The 16733-nt window shown below is 38.2% G+C and overlaps 1 protein-coding gene across 3 annotated transcripts in view; it reads left to right on the plus strand.

Moving 5' to 3' along the window:
* PLCB1 (phospholipase C beta 1) overlaps positions 1-16733 on the plus strand; it is a 695548-nt gene that overhangs the window by 185829 nt on the left and 492986 nt on the right. The window lies entirely within an intron of this gene.

The following is a 16733-nucleotide window of genomic DNA, read 5'->3' on the forward strand; positions in this document are numbered from 1 at the left end:
CTGTCAGAAATGTCAGTGACCCGGGCTACTTTCTGAAGCTACCATGTTTTGTCCCATGTGCAACAATAGCACCACTAATGACAATGGCATCTTCCTCTGCTAGATTTACAATGAGACTATTCAGCATTCTTCCGTTATTAAAATCATCATTTGGTATGAGCTGTAGTTCACTTAGAGAGTCCACATGTTGCAATACTCAGAGCTGTGTCCCAGCACATTCTTAAATGAGGGTTAGATCTCTTTAACCCCACACTGGCCCACCACAGTGCGAGTTCATGAAGATCCTGCTTTATGAAATCTCCTACATAGCAGAAATGCACATTAAAATAAGTATTACTTAAATATTTGTAAAGGAGCTGTGTTTCTGCTTTCCCTCTTGTCATTAAATGTTGACATATTTTGTACTTGCAAATAGGAAACTAGGCAGGTGACAAGCAGGTCTTCAGGAATAATTCTTTCCTGAGGCAAAATTCTCTTAGTCAAAGATCTCTCTCCCCTTCCTCTGGTAAAAAATGTAGGATACAACTATGGGACCTTAAAATGAGTGGATACAATGGTACTGAGTCAGTAATAGTAGCTATTACTTATTAATTGCTTATCATGTGCTGGGCCTTATAGCACGTTACACTGTATTAACTCAATTAATGATTGCTATAATGTAGCAACTATAGGGGCAGATATTTCTTTCATTTTCATTTTTAGATGGGAGGCTGGAACACGTTTTACAGTTAAACAGTATAACTTGTACCAGGTCTCACAGCTATAGTTATAAAGTTGAGATTTGAACAGTCTGATTCTAGAAACTATGTGCTTAATTATTGGAACAAGGACCTGGTTTTTCCAAATGTTGCATATAAATGTTCCAGAGGCTGCAATGTATAGCCATAGAAGAGTCATGCTGTATTAACATAGAGTGTTGCTTAGAAGGCTCTCCAAAGTTACTTTAGCTTACTGGATTGGATTGTGTGTCCTCCTTCTGCTAGTTCAGCTACATCCAGTGCTCATACCTCATATCCAGTGGCCAGCTCTCAGTTCTGTAATCCTGAGGAACATATGTCAGTCTATGGAGCTTTCTTGTTTCTGCAGAAAAGACTAGTTCAGGGTTTCTATTTTCTTGATAACATTCAGGGTTTCCTGCAAAGTCAGCAGAGTGTTCTGCAAGTCTATTTTGAGGACATTCATTGGCGCATAGCAGATTCTGAAAGACAATTTCTGGGCATTTTGATGGCATTTGTTATTGGTTGAGTTGAAGGAATATAATCTAGGTCCTTTGCTGTGTCATATGGATGGATAAAAGATGGAATGAACTATTAAGGAGAGAAGTAGGAAGTAAGATATCATAAAGTATGTTTTCTGTATGTTGTGTGTTTAATATTAATTAGATGCTTCTTGAATATATGAGGTTGAACCCTATGAAACAGACATTTTTGTAGGTTAAAAACAGTTGACTAGCAGAAATTTCATCTATATACACGCAAAGATGTACACAGACTCACATGTACATATATATCTAAATGTATTTATGCTGCCAACTCAGTAGGTAAAACAAATAGACAAAGCTCAAAATTACCCAGTGGAATTTTACTTAGCTTCTAGGCAATTTTAAAATCTTGCGTAACTGAAATTAAAAGGTGGTTCTAAGAACCCACTCTTAGGTTTCTATAATAAAGGAATGTTTCCAACACAGACATGTTTTTGGAGTATTGTGCCCAACGTCATGTTCTCAAAGCATAATTTACACCTGAAAGAATGAGACTCAATCCATGTGAATTTCTTTTTCCTTATTAAAATCAGTAGAAACGTGTTACCCGAAGCTGACATTTTGAGTTGTTTTCACACTAGACCGTTGAAGGCGAAACCTCTTCCTTTGGCAGGCTGATGCCTTTCAAAGGGGTTTCTGGTTGGGGGGAAGTCTGTGCCGCACTGATATGTATGGGTTTTCATGCTCCAGCCTCTTGACAGAAATTACTGAGGTGTGGTGTCCATGTGCAACAAACCATTCCGTCTTCTGTTATTATGCACCTGTCTGAAAGAAGGGCTGTGAAATATTTTGGTGGCAAACAAAGGGCTTGCTGATAAAGTGGTCAATTTTAGTGTTTCCCCCCTTTCTTTCTGTTTATTAAATAAATAAAGCAAAGTCCTCACAGAAGGTGGGGCTTACCTTCCATTTGGGAAGAAATTTGAAGAGGTGTTTGTGTATGGGAAAAATTGGCAGTTCTCAGAAAGATACTCTGTAAACTTTCACGTTTCCCTCGTGGGGCTTGATATCACTGCATGTCTATAGAATTCTGGAATATAAAGTAACACATGTGAAGGCAACACAGGTAAGACAGTTGACCCAAGAATGAACAAAAACATGGTTTGGGGACTCATGTCTCCTATTTAACCACCAACCTTGCTGGGCATTTGTCTTCTCATCTATGAGACAAGATGATTCGAAACCACAAACTGGACAGTGAGGTTTGGTGCTGGGTTTCTGTTCTTGGCCCAAGACTCACTGGCAGCTAAACTGGCAGAAGAACACACAAAACATTTGCCCTTGGTTCCATCTTTCATAATGCCCTGTGCTGCCCTTGGTGTTTAAATGAACATGATTCTACTGACTTGCTGTCACTAGGGCTCTCACTCTGGGCTGCTTTCCAGGATTGGGTATGGATTTATGCTGATTCATCAACACTTGCTTTCCCAGATGACTCCTCTCCCAGTTTCCACTGTAGAATTGAGCAAATCAGCTGAAGTCAATGAGAATTGATTTGTTCTTTGTAAACAGGCTAACGTGGAGAAACCTAAATAGACTCCAAAATAGATAGAACTTAAGTGTAATGTAGAGTAGCAAGAAAATCTTGTAAATATGTAGATCATATGTTAGTTATTTCTTGTGGCATATCAATAACCAAAATTTACTGAACATTGTTTTTAAGTACTTTCTATGTATCATCTCATTTAAACTTTATTGCCCTCTATAGTAGGGTAACTATGACAGTCCTGAGATGTGAAAATAGAGACTATGAGGGACTAAATTTCTTGTTTAAAGTCACATACAACTACTCAATGGCAAAGCCCAAGACTTGACCTGATCAGATTCCAGAGACAATGCTTATAACATTGTCCCTATCTTTGGCTAACAGCACTCTCTATTCTTCTGAATATGCATCACCTGCCTTCTTAGATAAGAACTCTCAACTCAAGAGTGAGAGTCTGGGGTTCTAATCCTACGATATCAATCCCAAGTTAAAGGAAGTATTTGTGTCCAACTTTCCCATTATAAAATGGGAAAATAACACACACAATTAGAATTATATTTGCCTATGTTGCAAGTTTCTTATCAGGCTGAAATATTTATGCACCTGCTTTGAAATGTATAGAACTGTGGCACAGATGGCTAGAAAAAAGCACTAAAATTGCATACACTTCTTCCATAGTATAGCATCATTGCTGGAAAAAATCTTCCCGGTGAAGGACTATCAAGGAAATGTGGAAAGAAGTGATTTGTGACACTTCTAGGCTGATGTGGTTCAGAGATGATCTGTTCTCCTCGCCACCTTTTTTCTTTTTTTTTTTTCCACCCCTGATTGAGTGGAGGAAATTCCAGCCATGGGTTGAAGGTGGTGGAGTCAAAGATGTAAGTAGCCTGGGTTCCTGAATGATCACCTGGAGCCACATCTACATTGTATTGTAACATGAGTAAGGAATAATCTTGCAATGATTTGATGCACTGAGAGTCTATCTGTCATAGCAGCTGGAGTTACTTAGCCTAACTACTGCTAAAAGCAAAGTACGGAAGTGTTGTTGCTTCAATCTAGGTCCAAAGTAAAGAAGTGAAGATTCTATTAATGTCCAGCCTTTATTTTATTTTATTTTTTTAAATGTTTATTTATTTTTGAGACAGAGAGAGACAGAGCATGAACGGGGGAGGGTCAGAGACAGAGGGAGACACAGAATCGGAAGCAGGCTCCAGGCTCTGAGCCATCAGCCCAGAGCCCGATGCGGGGCTCGAACTCACGGACCGTGAGATCATGACCTGAGCCGAAGTCGGACGCTTAACCGACCGAGCCACCCAGGCGCCCCAATGTCCAGCCTTTAAATTGCTGAGCAAGTCATTGAATTTAGCAAGGCCTTATGTTACTCTTCAATAAAGAAAAAATTTATTTCATGGCCTCAGAGCGATGTTTCTCAAATGGGAGCAGTTTTGCCGTACTCCCTGCTGGGAGCATTTGGCAATGTCTCAAGACATTTTTGGTTGTCACAATTTGAGGGTGGGTGCCACTGGCATCTAGTGGGTAGAGGCCAAGGATAATGCTCAATATCCTACAATGCACGTGACAGCTCCTTACAACAAAAGAAAAATCATCTGGCTCAAAATGTCAGTGGTGCTGACATTGAGAAACTCTGCCTTAGAAGCATATCTGGAGCCACAGATACCAACACAGTACTGTTGTGACGTGTTGTGCATAAGAACTGATAGTGATACTGTCCAGCCCTAATCTGTTGGGGTCCCGTTCACAAGGTATATCATTCAGTCTTAACAAGACTCTTTCAGTCCTAAGTAGTATGTTGTGGTGGAATAAACATTGGGTGGAGTAGAAAACTTTAGCTATAAAGCTACATCTTTCTTGTTAATAGCTGTTATGAGTTTGGGGAGATTAACACATCTCCTTAAGATTCACTTCTTTTATCTATAAAAGAGAATAATATCACAAGTTTGCTACAACCTACCTACCTCATAGGTTTATAAGCTTTAAATGGAATGACACACACTAAAACATTTGTTATAATCTCCAGCCTATAATAAGCATTCAGTATAAATATTATTTTCCTTCCCAAGATTTCATAAATGGGACAAAAATAACAAGATCTGAAATCATACAGTGGAATAAATCAGAAATAATTTACTGAGTGACATAATGTGCTCACCCATATATTTATATGTTGTCAGTTTATAGGTTGAATAAATAACTGGTTTCAAAAAAAAAAAAAAAAGCTAAACTAAAGTTAATATTCAACCCCAGCTCCTACAGTTCCAGTTTTAATTCCAGTTCCTTCACAACAAAGAACTGCTAATCCCTCTGCCAGTGACTTAGGGAAATGTGACTATCCTGATACAGGTCCAAGTTCTTTCTTCTTTGGTCATTCTGGTTGTGTGTGGATTTTGTTTCTTTTGTTCTGCTTTCACATGCTAAGCTATGTTCCACACCTACCTCTGACCTATGCTTTTCTACATGTGTCTTCTCATGTCCTTGTATCAAGGTTGCTACGCCATTGCAGAACATTCTCATGTGCTCTTTGCAATAGCTCAACATCCAGACATGGAGTGACAGAGTCTTCACCAACTTTCCTATGACCATAGCTATTTCTGTACCAAATGGTATCAGCACAGATTAATGCAATGCTAAGCCTTAACGAATGGGGGTGTGCCCATCAATGCTTGCACTATAAATGTCTTTTCTTTTGCCTAGAAGATGCTGTATTTGCTCCACTGCTGTGATGTAAGTTTTCCAAATAGCCTTGGAAGTTGACAGAAAAGGGATATCTTTTATACCAGTGGTTCTAAATAAATATCTTTTTATGTGGGACCAGTAGCACAACATAACACAGGAGAAATATATAGGTTTGGGTTTGTAAGCTGTTGGTGCTAGAGGTGGCCAGCTGAGGTCTTCTATTAACCAGGCTTCACCCAGTTGTGCCAAGAGGCAGACTCATTATACACATTCTTGACACTTTGACTTGTTGGGGAACTCTGTTCTAGACCGAACATTAAAAAAAATTAACACAAAGTTCTACCTAAAGTTTTTCTTTCTACCTTCAGTCTCCTACATAGTTCCCATTAAAGCTTTGTCTTCTATTCTTATTTTCTGGGTTATTTATCAATTGTCACCTTATCTGTAGGAGCTCAATTCAAGACTCACAATTATCCCTCTTGGCTACACTGAGTGTCTTTTTATGCACATGAACAGATCTTTTCCTGATCAGTTCTTTTTCTCCTGTCTTGGTAATTGCTTGGTGTTCCTGCAATGTCATTCTTCAAACACTATACACATGATAGTTATTCTTCTGTTTCAGGAATGAATATTGAGTTCTGTGCAATTAATGCCATTGCAGGGCCCTTCCTAACATCTCTAATACATTCAGAACATCTCAGAAGAAAAGCACTATAATAATTTATGTGACTTAAGAACTAATTTCTGCCATGACTTTTCAAATGACATTTTTAAATTAAGAAGTTATTAATCAACAAAGAAAGCATTCCAGGAGATCAAGTGGTTGCTTTTACTCATGCGAGCCATGGAGAACTGGGTTCTGGCCCTGCTTCCAGGAGACCTGTTGATAGCCTGGAGGGATCTGGAAGGGTGAGGTAAGGGTGATAGAACAGCAGGAGCTGCTGGGAACATTTGGAGCCTTTAGCCTGGAGAAAAGAAGTCCAAGGAGAGGCAGGAAGCTGTTTTTAGCTCCAGAGTTAATAAAAGTGATCTTGAATTCTCCAGCTGACCAAACTAAGACTAGACAGTACAAGAAAAAGGAGTCACAGTCAGAAATTCCAACAACACATTTGAGGGATTGCTTAGTAGTGTGAACAACTGGGTATTATCCTTCCAGAAGTTTTTCTATGTAAACCTAAACCTATGTCTATATACATACGTGCATATATACATATTTTATATCATGCCTATCAGCATTTTAAAATGGGGTTGTGGCCTGTATATTTTTCATAAACTTGGCCTCCATACTATAAAAACATCTTAAGAACTGGGAATACCTCACAATGAAACAGCTGCATCATGACTAGTGAGTTTGCCATGAGTGCAAGTAATTAAAATAGTGTGGGCCAGTATGTCTCCATATTTAATATGCATGCAGATGCCCTGGGAGTCTTGTTAAAATGCAGAATATTACTCATTGGGTCTGGAGTGGAATATGAGATTCTGCATTTCTAACAAGCTCCCAGGTGATGCCAGTCCTAGGACCACACCTTGAGAAGCAAGAGTCTGAGCATCTCCAGGGACCCTTAGAAGAGATGCCTGTCTTGGGTTGGAATAAAATCCTTCTAAGTTCCCTTATAACTTGAACGATTTATTTTCTCTTTATGACATATACATTTATGGAGAAGGATGTTGTATATACAAGTGTCTTCATTTACAGTCATACCATTACTCACTAGTTTGTTCTTTTCTTCTTTTTCTCTGTTCATTAGTACAGTCTGTAACACTATTAGATTAACTGTGATTAATAACATTCTGAGCAAACATTGTAGTCCTTAACTTCCACTGGTTCCTTGTATCTTTATTTTGAAAAATATGTATCTATAAATTTTAAGATCATTTCTGTGTGTCTAAGTTCCCACAGTAATAGAAGCATTATATTTATTTCTTTTAGTTTTTATTTTTTTTGGAATTTTTAAAATACTGTATTTTTTATTTTATATCCAAGTTAGTTAGCATATGATGCAAAAATGATTTCAGGACTAGGTTCCTTAAAGCCCCTTACCCATTTAGCCCATCCCCCTCCCACAACCCCTCCAGCAACCCTTTGTTCTCCATATTTAAGTCTCTTATGTTTTGTCCCCCACCCTGTTTTTATATTATATTTGCTTCCCTTCCCTTGTGTTCAACTGTTTTGTATCTTAAATTCCTCATATGAGTTAAGTAATATGATATTTGTCTTTCTCTGACAGATTAATTTCGCTTAGCATAATACCCTCCAGTTCCATCCATGTAGTTGCAAATTGCAAGATTTCATTCTTTTTGATTGCTGAGTAATAATACTCCATTATATATGTATATACACCACATCTTCTTTATCCATTCATCCATCAAAGGACATTTGGGCTCTTTCCATACTTTGGCTATTGTTGATAGTGCTGCTATAAACATTGGGGTGCATGTGCCCCTTCAAAACAGCACACTTGTATCCCTTGGATAAATACCTACTAGTGCAATTGCTGGGTCATAGGGTAGTTCTATTTTTAGTTTTTTGAGGAACTACCATACTGTTTTCCAGAGTGGCTGCACCAGCTTGCATTCCCACCAGCAATGCAAAACAGATCCTCTTTCTCCTCATCCTCACCAACATCTGTTGTGGCCTGAGTTGTTAATGGTAGCCATGCTGACAGGTGTGAGGTGGTATCTCATTGTGGTTTTGATTTGTATTTCCCTGATGAGGAGTGATGTTGAGCATTTTTTCTTGTGTTGGTGGGCCATCTGGATGTCTTCTTTAGAGAAATGTCTTTTCATGTCTTTTGCCCATTTCTTCACTGGATTATTTTTTAGGGGGTGTTGAGTTTGGTAAGTTCTTTATAGATTTTGGATACTAACCCTTTATCTGATATGTCGTTTGCAAATATGTTCTCCCATTCCATCAGTTGCCTTTTAGTTTTGCTGATTGTTTCCTTCGCTGTGAAGAAGCTTTTTATTTTGATGAAGTCCCAATAGTTCATTTTTGCTTTTGTTTCCGTTGCCTCCTGAGACATGTTGAGTAAGAAGTTGCTGCAGCCAAAGTCAAAGAGGTTTTTGCCTGATTTCTCCTTGAGGATTTTGATGGCTTTCTGTCTTATGTTTAGGTCTTTAATCCATTTTGAGTTTATTTTTGTGTATGGTGTAAGAAAGTGGTCCAGGTTCGTTTTTCTGCATGTTGCTGCCAAGTTTTCCCAGCACCACTTGCTGAAGAGACTGTCTTTATTCCATTGGATATTCTTTCCTGATTTGTCAAAGATTAGCTGTCCATACATTTGTGGGTCCATTTCTGGATTCTCTATACTGTTCCATTGATCTGAGTGTCTGTTTTTGTGCCAGTACCATACTGTCTTGATGATTACAGCTTTGTAATACAGCTTCAAGTCCAGGATTGTGATGCATCCTGCTTTGGTTTTCTTTTTCGATTGCTTTGGCTATTCAGGGTCTTTTCTGGTTCCATACAAATTTTAGGATTCTTTGTTCTAGCTCTGTGAAGAATGCTGGTGTCATTTTGATAGGAATTGCATTGAATATGTAGATTGCTTTGGGTAGTATTGACATTTTAACAATGTTTATTCTTCAAATCCAGGAGCATGGAATATTTTTCAATTTTTTGTGTGTGTCTTCTTCAATTTCTTTCATAAGCTTTCTATAGTTTTCAGTATATAGATTTTTCACCTCTTTGGTTATGTTTATTCCTAGGTATTTTATGGTTTTTGGTACAGTTATAAATGGGATCAATTCCTTGATTTCTCTTTCTGTTGCTTCACTATTGGTGTATAGGAATGCAACCAATTTCTGTGCATTGATTTTATATCCTGAAACTTTGCTGAAATCATGGATCAGTTCTAGCAGTTTTTTGCTAAAATCTTTTGGGTTTTCCATATAGAGTATCATGTCATCTACAAAGACTGAAAGTTTGACCTCCTTCTGGCCGATTTGGATGTCTTTTATTCTTTTGTATTATCTGATTGCTGAGGCTAAAACTTCCAATACTATGATGAATAACAGTGGTGAGAGTGGACACCTCTGTCATGTTTCTGACCTTAGGGGGAATGTTTTTTCCCATTGAGGATATTAGCAGTGGGTCTTTCATATATGGCCTATATGATCTCGAGGTATGCTCCTTCTATCCCTACTTTCTTGAGGGTTTTTATCCATAAAGGATGCTGTGTTTTGTCAAATGTTTTCTCTGCATCTATTGAGAGGATCATGTGATTCTTGTCCTTTCTTTTATTTATGTGATGTATCACATTGATTGTTTTGTGGATATTGAACCAGGTATAAATCCCACTTGGTCCTGGTGAATAATTCTTTTAATGTATTGTTGGATCCACTTGGCTGGTATCTTGTTGAGGATTTTTGCATCCATGTTCATCAGGGAAATTTGTCTATAGTTCTCCTTTTTAGTCGGGTCTTTGGTTTTGGAATCAAGGTAATGTTAGCTTCATAGAATGAGTTTGGAAGTTTTCCTTCCATTTCTATTTTTTGAAACAGCTTCAAGAGAATAGGTTTTAACTCTTCTTTAAATGTTTGGTAGACTTTCCCTAGAAAGCCATCTGTCTCTGGACTTAGCTTTCAGGAGATTTTTGATTACTACTTCAATTACCTTACTGGTTATAGGTCTGTTCAAATTTTCTATTTCTTCCTGTTTCAGTTTTGGTAGTTTATATGTTTTTAGGAATTTGTCCATTTCTTCCAGATTACCCATTTTATTGGCATATAATCGCTCATAATATTCTCGTATTATTGTTTGTATTTCTGCCGTGTTTGTTGTGATCTCTCCTCCTTCATTCTTGATTTCATTTATTTGGGTCCTTACCTTTTTCTTTTTGATCAAACTGGCTAGGGGTTTATCAATTTTGTTAATTCTTTCAAGGAACCAGCTTCTGGTTTCTTTGATGTGTTCTACTGTTTTGTTTTTTTTTGGTTTCCATAGCATTGATTTCTGCTCTAATCTTTATTATTTCCTGTCTTCTGCTTGCTTGGGGTTTTATTCGTCGTTCTTTTTCCAGCTCTTTATGATGTGGGGTTAGGCTGTGTATCTGAGACCTTTCTTCCTTCTTTAGGAAGGCCTGGATTGCTATATACTTCCCTCTTATGATTGCCTTTGCTGCATCCCAGAGGTTGTGGTGTTATCATTGCATTGGCTTCCATGTACCTTTTAATTTCCTCTTTAATTTCTTGGTTATCCCATTCATTCTTCAGTAGGATGTTCTTTAGTCTCCAAGTATTTGTTATCTTTCCAAATTTTTTTTTCTTGTGGTTGATTTCGAGTTTCATAGCATTGTGCTATGAAAATATGCATGGTATGATCTTGATCTTTTTGTACTTGTTGAGAGCTGATTTGTCTCACAGTATGTGATCTATTCTGGAGAAGAATGTGTATTCCGCTGCTTTAGGATGAAATGTTTTGAATATATCTGTTAAGTCCCTCTGGTCCAGTATGTCATTCAAAGTCATTGTTTCCTTGTTGATTTTCTGTTTAGATTATCTGTCCATTGCTCTAAGTGGGCTGTTGAAGTCCCCTACTATTATAGTATTATTATCAGTGAGTTTCTTTATATGTATGATTAATCAATTTATATATTTGGGTTCTATCACATTTGGAGCAGAAATGCTTACAATTGTTAGGTCTTCTTGGTGGATAGACCCCTTATGATATAATGCATTTCTTCATTTCTTGTTACAGTCTTTTAAGTCTAGATTGTCTGATATAAGTATGGCTACTCTGGGTTTCTTTTGTTGACCATTAGCATGATAGATGGTTCTCCATCCCCTTACTTTCAATCTGAAGGTGTCTTTAGATCTAAAGTGGGTCTCTTGTAAACAGCATATAGATGGATCTTGTTTCCATATCCCTTCTGTTACCCTATGTCTTTTGATTGGAGAAGTTAATCCATTCATGTTTAGAGTGTGTACTGAAAGATATGAATTTATTGCCATTATGTTGCCTATAGAGTTGGATTTTCTGGTGGTGTTGTTTGGTCCTTTCTAGTCTTTGTTGATTTTGGTCTTTTTTTTTTTTTCCAGCTTTTCTCCTTTCAGAGAGTCTCCCTTAAAATTTCTTGCAGGGCTGGTTTAGTGGTCACAAATACCTTTAATTTTTTTTTTTCTGGGAAACTTTTTATCTCTCCTTCTATTTTGAATGATAGCCTTGCTGGATAAAGAATTCTTGGCTACATATTTTTCTGATTCAGCACATTTAATATAGCCTGCCACTCCTTTCTGGCCTGCCAAGTTTCTGTGGATAGGACTGCTGAAAACCCGATCTGTCTTCCCTCGTAGGTTAAGGACTTTTTTTTTCCCTTGCTGCTTTCATGATTCTTTCCTTGCTTAAGTATGTTGTGAATTTGACTATGGTATGCCTTGTTGATGGTCGGTTTTAGTTGAATCTAATGGGAGTCCTCTGTGCTTCCAGAATTTTTAATGTGTGTCTTTCCCCACTTTTGGAAAGTTTTCTGCTATGACTTGTTCACATAACCCTTCAACCCCTCTTTGTCTCTCTTCATCTTCTGGGACCCCTATGATTCTGATGTTGTTCCTTTTTAATGAGTCACTGATTTCTCTAATTGTTGAATCATGCTCTTTTGCCTTAGTCTCCCTCTTTTTTTTCCTGCTTATTATTCTCCATAACATTGTCCTCTATATCACTGATTCCCTGCTCTGCCTCATCTGTCCTTGCCACCATGGCATCCATTCAAGATTGCATCTCAGTTACAGCATTTTTATTTCATCCTGACTAGCTTTTGCTTCTTTTATCTCCACATAAAGGGATTCTAATCTATTTTCAACCCCAGTTAGTATTGTATTATTGTGACTCTAAATTCTGGTTCAGACATCTTGCTTGTATCTGTGCTGATTAAGTCCCTGGCTGTCATTTCCTCTTGTTCTTTCTTTTGGGGTGAATTCTGTCATTTCATCAGTTTGAAGGAATAAAAGGAATTAATAAGGTAAAAAAAAATTAAAAATTAAAAAACCACAAAAAATCAAATAAAAGATGCTAGATCCTAGGTGTGTTCGGTATGGTTGTTTAAAGGAGCTTGATAGATCGGAGAAAAAAGAGAAAGATAAAAAAAGAAAGGAAAACGTTTGAAAATTTATAAAAATGAATACAATGAAATAACAAAATGAAATGATGGAATTAAAATAGAATTTGAAAATTTTTAAAAAAGTAAAATATATAGTAGAAAAAAAGAAAAATATTGTTAATAAAAATTGAAAATAAAGATAAATTTTTTCTTTTTCTGTATTCAAGAATAAGAAAGAGTTTTTAAAAAGTGAATAGATGGACCAGTGAAAAGACTGAAACACAATTGAAATTACATTGGTTTCCCCTTGAAGTCAACTATGAAGCACTTTAAAGTCTGTAAACTAAGCAGGTGGATAGACTTGTGTTCTGGAAGAGGTTGGTTGGCTCAGTTGGGTGGGGCTCAGTGTAATGGCTCTGTTCTCCACTAGATGGCACTGCTTAGCTTACTGGGGTGGATTGTTGTGTCATTTGTAGGTGTGAATGCACGCATGTGCTGCACAGGAGCATTGAAAATCGCATCACCCAGCTACCCAGTCTCTAGTATCAGAACTCTGTTCTCCCTGACCAGAAATTGCACACCCCTGCTTTGTCTCCAGCTTCCATCCACTCCCCACTTTTACATTGTCCATTACTAAGCCATCAAGTTGCCAGGTGGCACCTCCCTCCTGAGTTTTATCTCAGGATAAAACTGTGCGCTGTGTTTCCCAACCACTCACTTTCGAGTTACTGCAGCCTTGACCTGTTCTGATCCTCTGGGAGAGGGTCTCACCAAGCAATGGCTGGGTACGCTACCACCCCCAAGAACTTTTGTGGGACCATGCTGCTGCCGATGCCCAGAGACTGTGGTTCGGTGCCAGCCCGCCCCAGAAAAAGTTTACAGGATCATGTAGTGGCAACGTTTCAGGGATTATCGTAAATCACAACACACATCTGGCACCAGGCTTCCCATTTAATGTCCTTGCTCCAACACCAATGAATGTGGTTGCTCTCCAGGGTCTGCTGGGACCTTTGCCTTTGGGGAGGCCGCATAGGCTCTACCAAATGTCCTCCAAGCAGGGGAACTGCCTCTCTCCATGTGGCCTGAGGCTCCCTTGGATTTTGCTCTCTGCAACTGGGGATTCTCTCTTTCCACCAGAGCACCGCCAGGTATCAAGCTGTGGAGTTTCAGACTCTGTGTTCCCCCTGTTTATAGAGTCTGATTGGAATTTATACCCTCTCCTTTCTACTTTCTCCCTGTTTTTGTTCAGTCCCTTGTGTACTCTTTCTTTTCTCTCCAGCTGTTTTTTGGTGGAGGCATTGCTTTCCTGTACTCTGCCCCCATCTCCAAACTCTCTCCACAAGCAAAAACAGCTCCCTACCCTCCGTGGCTTCTCTCTCCCCCAGTTCACCTCTCTGCAGTGCATACCTGCTGAGTTCTGTGGTTCAGGTTGTAAAGATTATTGTTTTAATCTTCAAATCAGTGCTCTAGGTGTAGAGGATGGTTTAGTGTAGATCTGGCTTTATTTTAGGGATGAGAGATGCAAAAAAACTTCCATGCTTGTCCTCCATCTGGGCCCGTCTCCTAGAAGCATTGTATTTAAATGATGTCCCTAGTAATTCTAATAGATAGAACCAGAATAATAATAAAAAAATAATAAATAACAATGGCTAAGAACAATTAACCACAACTTACATGCCAAACACTGCTTTAAGGATTTTCTATGCATCAGATGATTTAGTCAATGTATTTGATCAAATACAGACCTATGAAATAGTCATTATTACTATCCCATTATACAGAAAAAAGAAAGTGGGGTGCAAGAAAATTAAGCAATTTGCCCAAGGTCACCCAGCTGGTGAATGGCAAAATTTGAACCCAGGCTTCTGAGTTGGCAATCTCATAGCCACATTGGGAAAACTAAATAGGATGATATGAAACAAGATATTAACTTAAACTTATATCACAGTGTGGGTTTCTATTTTATTATCATGAGTATAACTTTTTTGGTAATAACTAAGTCATGCATTTCTTTAGGCTTTGAAAGCATTTGTGGTGCATTTTATAAATTCTAACTTATTTATGGAATTGTCTTAAACACATGGAATCTACTAGAGTAACCGATTTCATGAAATAGACTTAAAAATTTATAAAATGCATATGAGACTTTTTAAGATTCATAATTATAATGTTATGCCATTTGCTAAAAAGTAAAGGATATCTGAATTTAAGTACTGAATTGACTAATTAAAAAAATTTTTTTGGCAACATTACACCTAATGCCTGAAGTATACCATACCATTCTTAAGCGGGAAATTAATTCAGACATACACTTTATTTTCTAAAGAAACTTATTCTGGGAGCACCTGGGTGGCTCAGTCATTTAAGAATCTGACTGGCTCAGGTCAGATCTCGTGGTTCACAAGTTCGAGCCCCAAGCTGGTCTCTGTGCTGACAGCTCAGAGCCTGGAGCCTGCTTCTGTTTCTGTGTCTCCCTCTCTCTCTGCCCCTCCCTGCTCATGCTCTGTCTCTCTCTCTCTCTCTTCTCAGAAATAAATAAACATAAAATAATTTTTAAAGATACTTATTTTCTCAGTAAGGAAACTATGCTTAAGTGTTAATATTTACACTTTAATATTTTTTTTTCTGTCCGCAAGATGAGGAAGAGTAATTACATGGGTAAAAGTGAGTTCTTGGCACCTCAAGCCACACGGGTGTCCTTAGCAAGGAGATCTGACTGTTTTGGTACATTGTGATTATTGCTGCTTAGTTACAGATGAAGGGGAGCAGTGAAATAAGGGCAGTCAGTGTCCAGTCTTTTACTAAGGCTCTGGTGCCCAAGAAACTAGAGGCTCCAGAGTGTCAGTGATGTGGGATAGTGGTGGTTCTTCCGGAGCAACTCACAGTGCTAAGAATTATCAGTGGCTGTTTGTTTCTATTTCTCAAATACTTAATTTTATTAAATTTTATTAATAGATAATACATTCACATGATTCTAAAATATGAAAGACAGGATTTTAACAATGACAATTATTTACAGAACTTGACACATTCATAGGAAAAGCTCAAGTACTATCCCATTTCTCCATGGGATTATATCCTGCCCATTGTCATTATTTTGTTAATGTTCATGACATGTATGCCTTTTTTTTTTATCAATACCCTTTTGCAAGGAAAAGCAATAAAATGGCCCAGTACCAGGATACTTGTCGAGTCGGGTGCAGCTGTGGTACAGGTTCTTTGTTGTATTGATTCCCTTTGCACTTTGTGATGTGTAGGGATGTGATGGTCAAGAGCCCAATTAGCACAGCTGGAACGAGGATGGTAAACTTGAAAGCCACCAACAAAGAAATTTTCTTTACCCAGCTGTCAGAACAAGGGCAGTTTTTAAGATTTTTATTTTCTACACTAATTGTTCCTCTTTGCGATATATTTTATACAGTGTGAAATACATAAATCTCAAATATCTCCCTGAAAGAATTTTGACAAGATTATACACCTGTGTAGCCATAAAGTATGTCAAGAAAGAACATTATCATGGCCCCAGAAAGTTCTCTTTTTCCCTCTTCCAGGCAGTGTCTCTCCTGGCTAGCCCTGCACGTGTATGAATACCCACAGACAACTATCATCCTATCACCCAGCTCAGTGTTACCTATTCTTGCCCTACATCTAAGTGGAATCACAGGGCATGTTTTTGTACATCTGACTCCTTTCACTCAACGTAATGCTTTAAGATCCATCTGTGTTGCTGCATGCTGTGTTATTCTTGTTTACTGCCGTGTACTATTTCTTCGATGATTTTTACCACAGTTTATCCATTTTCCAATTGATGGACATTTGGGTTGTTTCCAGGTTTGAGCTGTTATAAAGAAATCTGCTGTGAATAGTCTTGCATGGGTCTTTTTGTGGACATATGTTTCCGTTTCTCTTGGGTAATTACCTCGGAGTGGGCTTGTTGTGTCGTAGGGTAGGTGTCTATCTAACTTTATTAGAAACTTCCTAACAATTTTCCAAAGTGTTTGTGTCATTTCACATTCTCACCGACAGTGAATGAGTGACCAAGAATGCTCCTGATCATAATGAGAAGCTGTCACCTGCTCCTTATGTGGGCAGTTCCTCAGTCTGAAATATCACTGAGCTGGAGAGAGTAGGAGGGAGTAACAGGCTGGGGAGGGGAGGCAATGGAATTAGAGCACCAGTGCACTGGAGAGGTAATTCATCCTTCCACTGCCAGCAGGCCGAGCACATTTGCTCCCAGAACTACTACTCAGCCCAG

This window comes from Acinonyx jubatus, chromosome A3, assembly GCF_027475565.1.
Source record: "Acinonyx jubatus isolate Ajub_Pintada_27869175 chromosome A3, VMU_Ajub_asm_v1.0, whole genome shotgun sequence".
Taxonomy (NCBI): Eukaryota; Metazoa; Chordata; class Mammalia; order Carnivora; family Felidae; genus Acinonyx; species Acinonyx jubatus.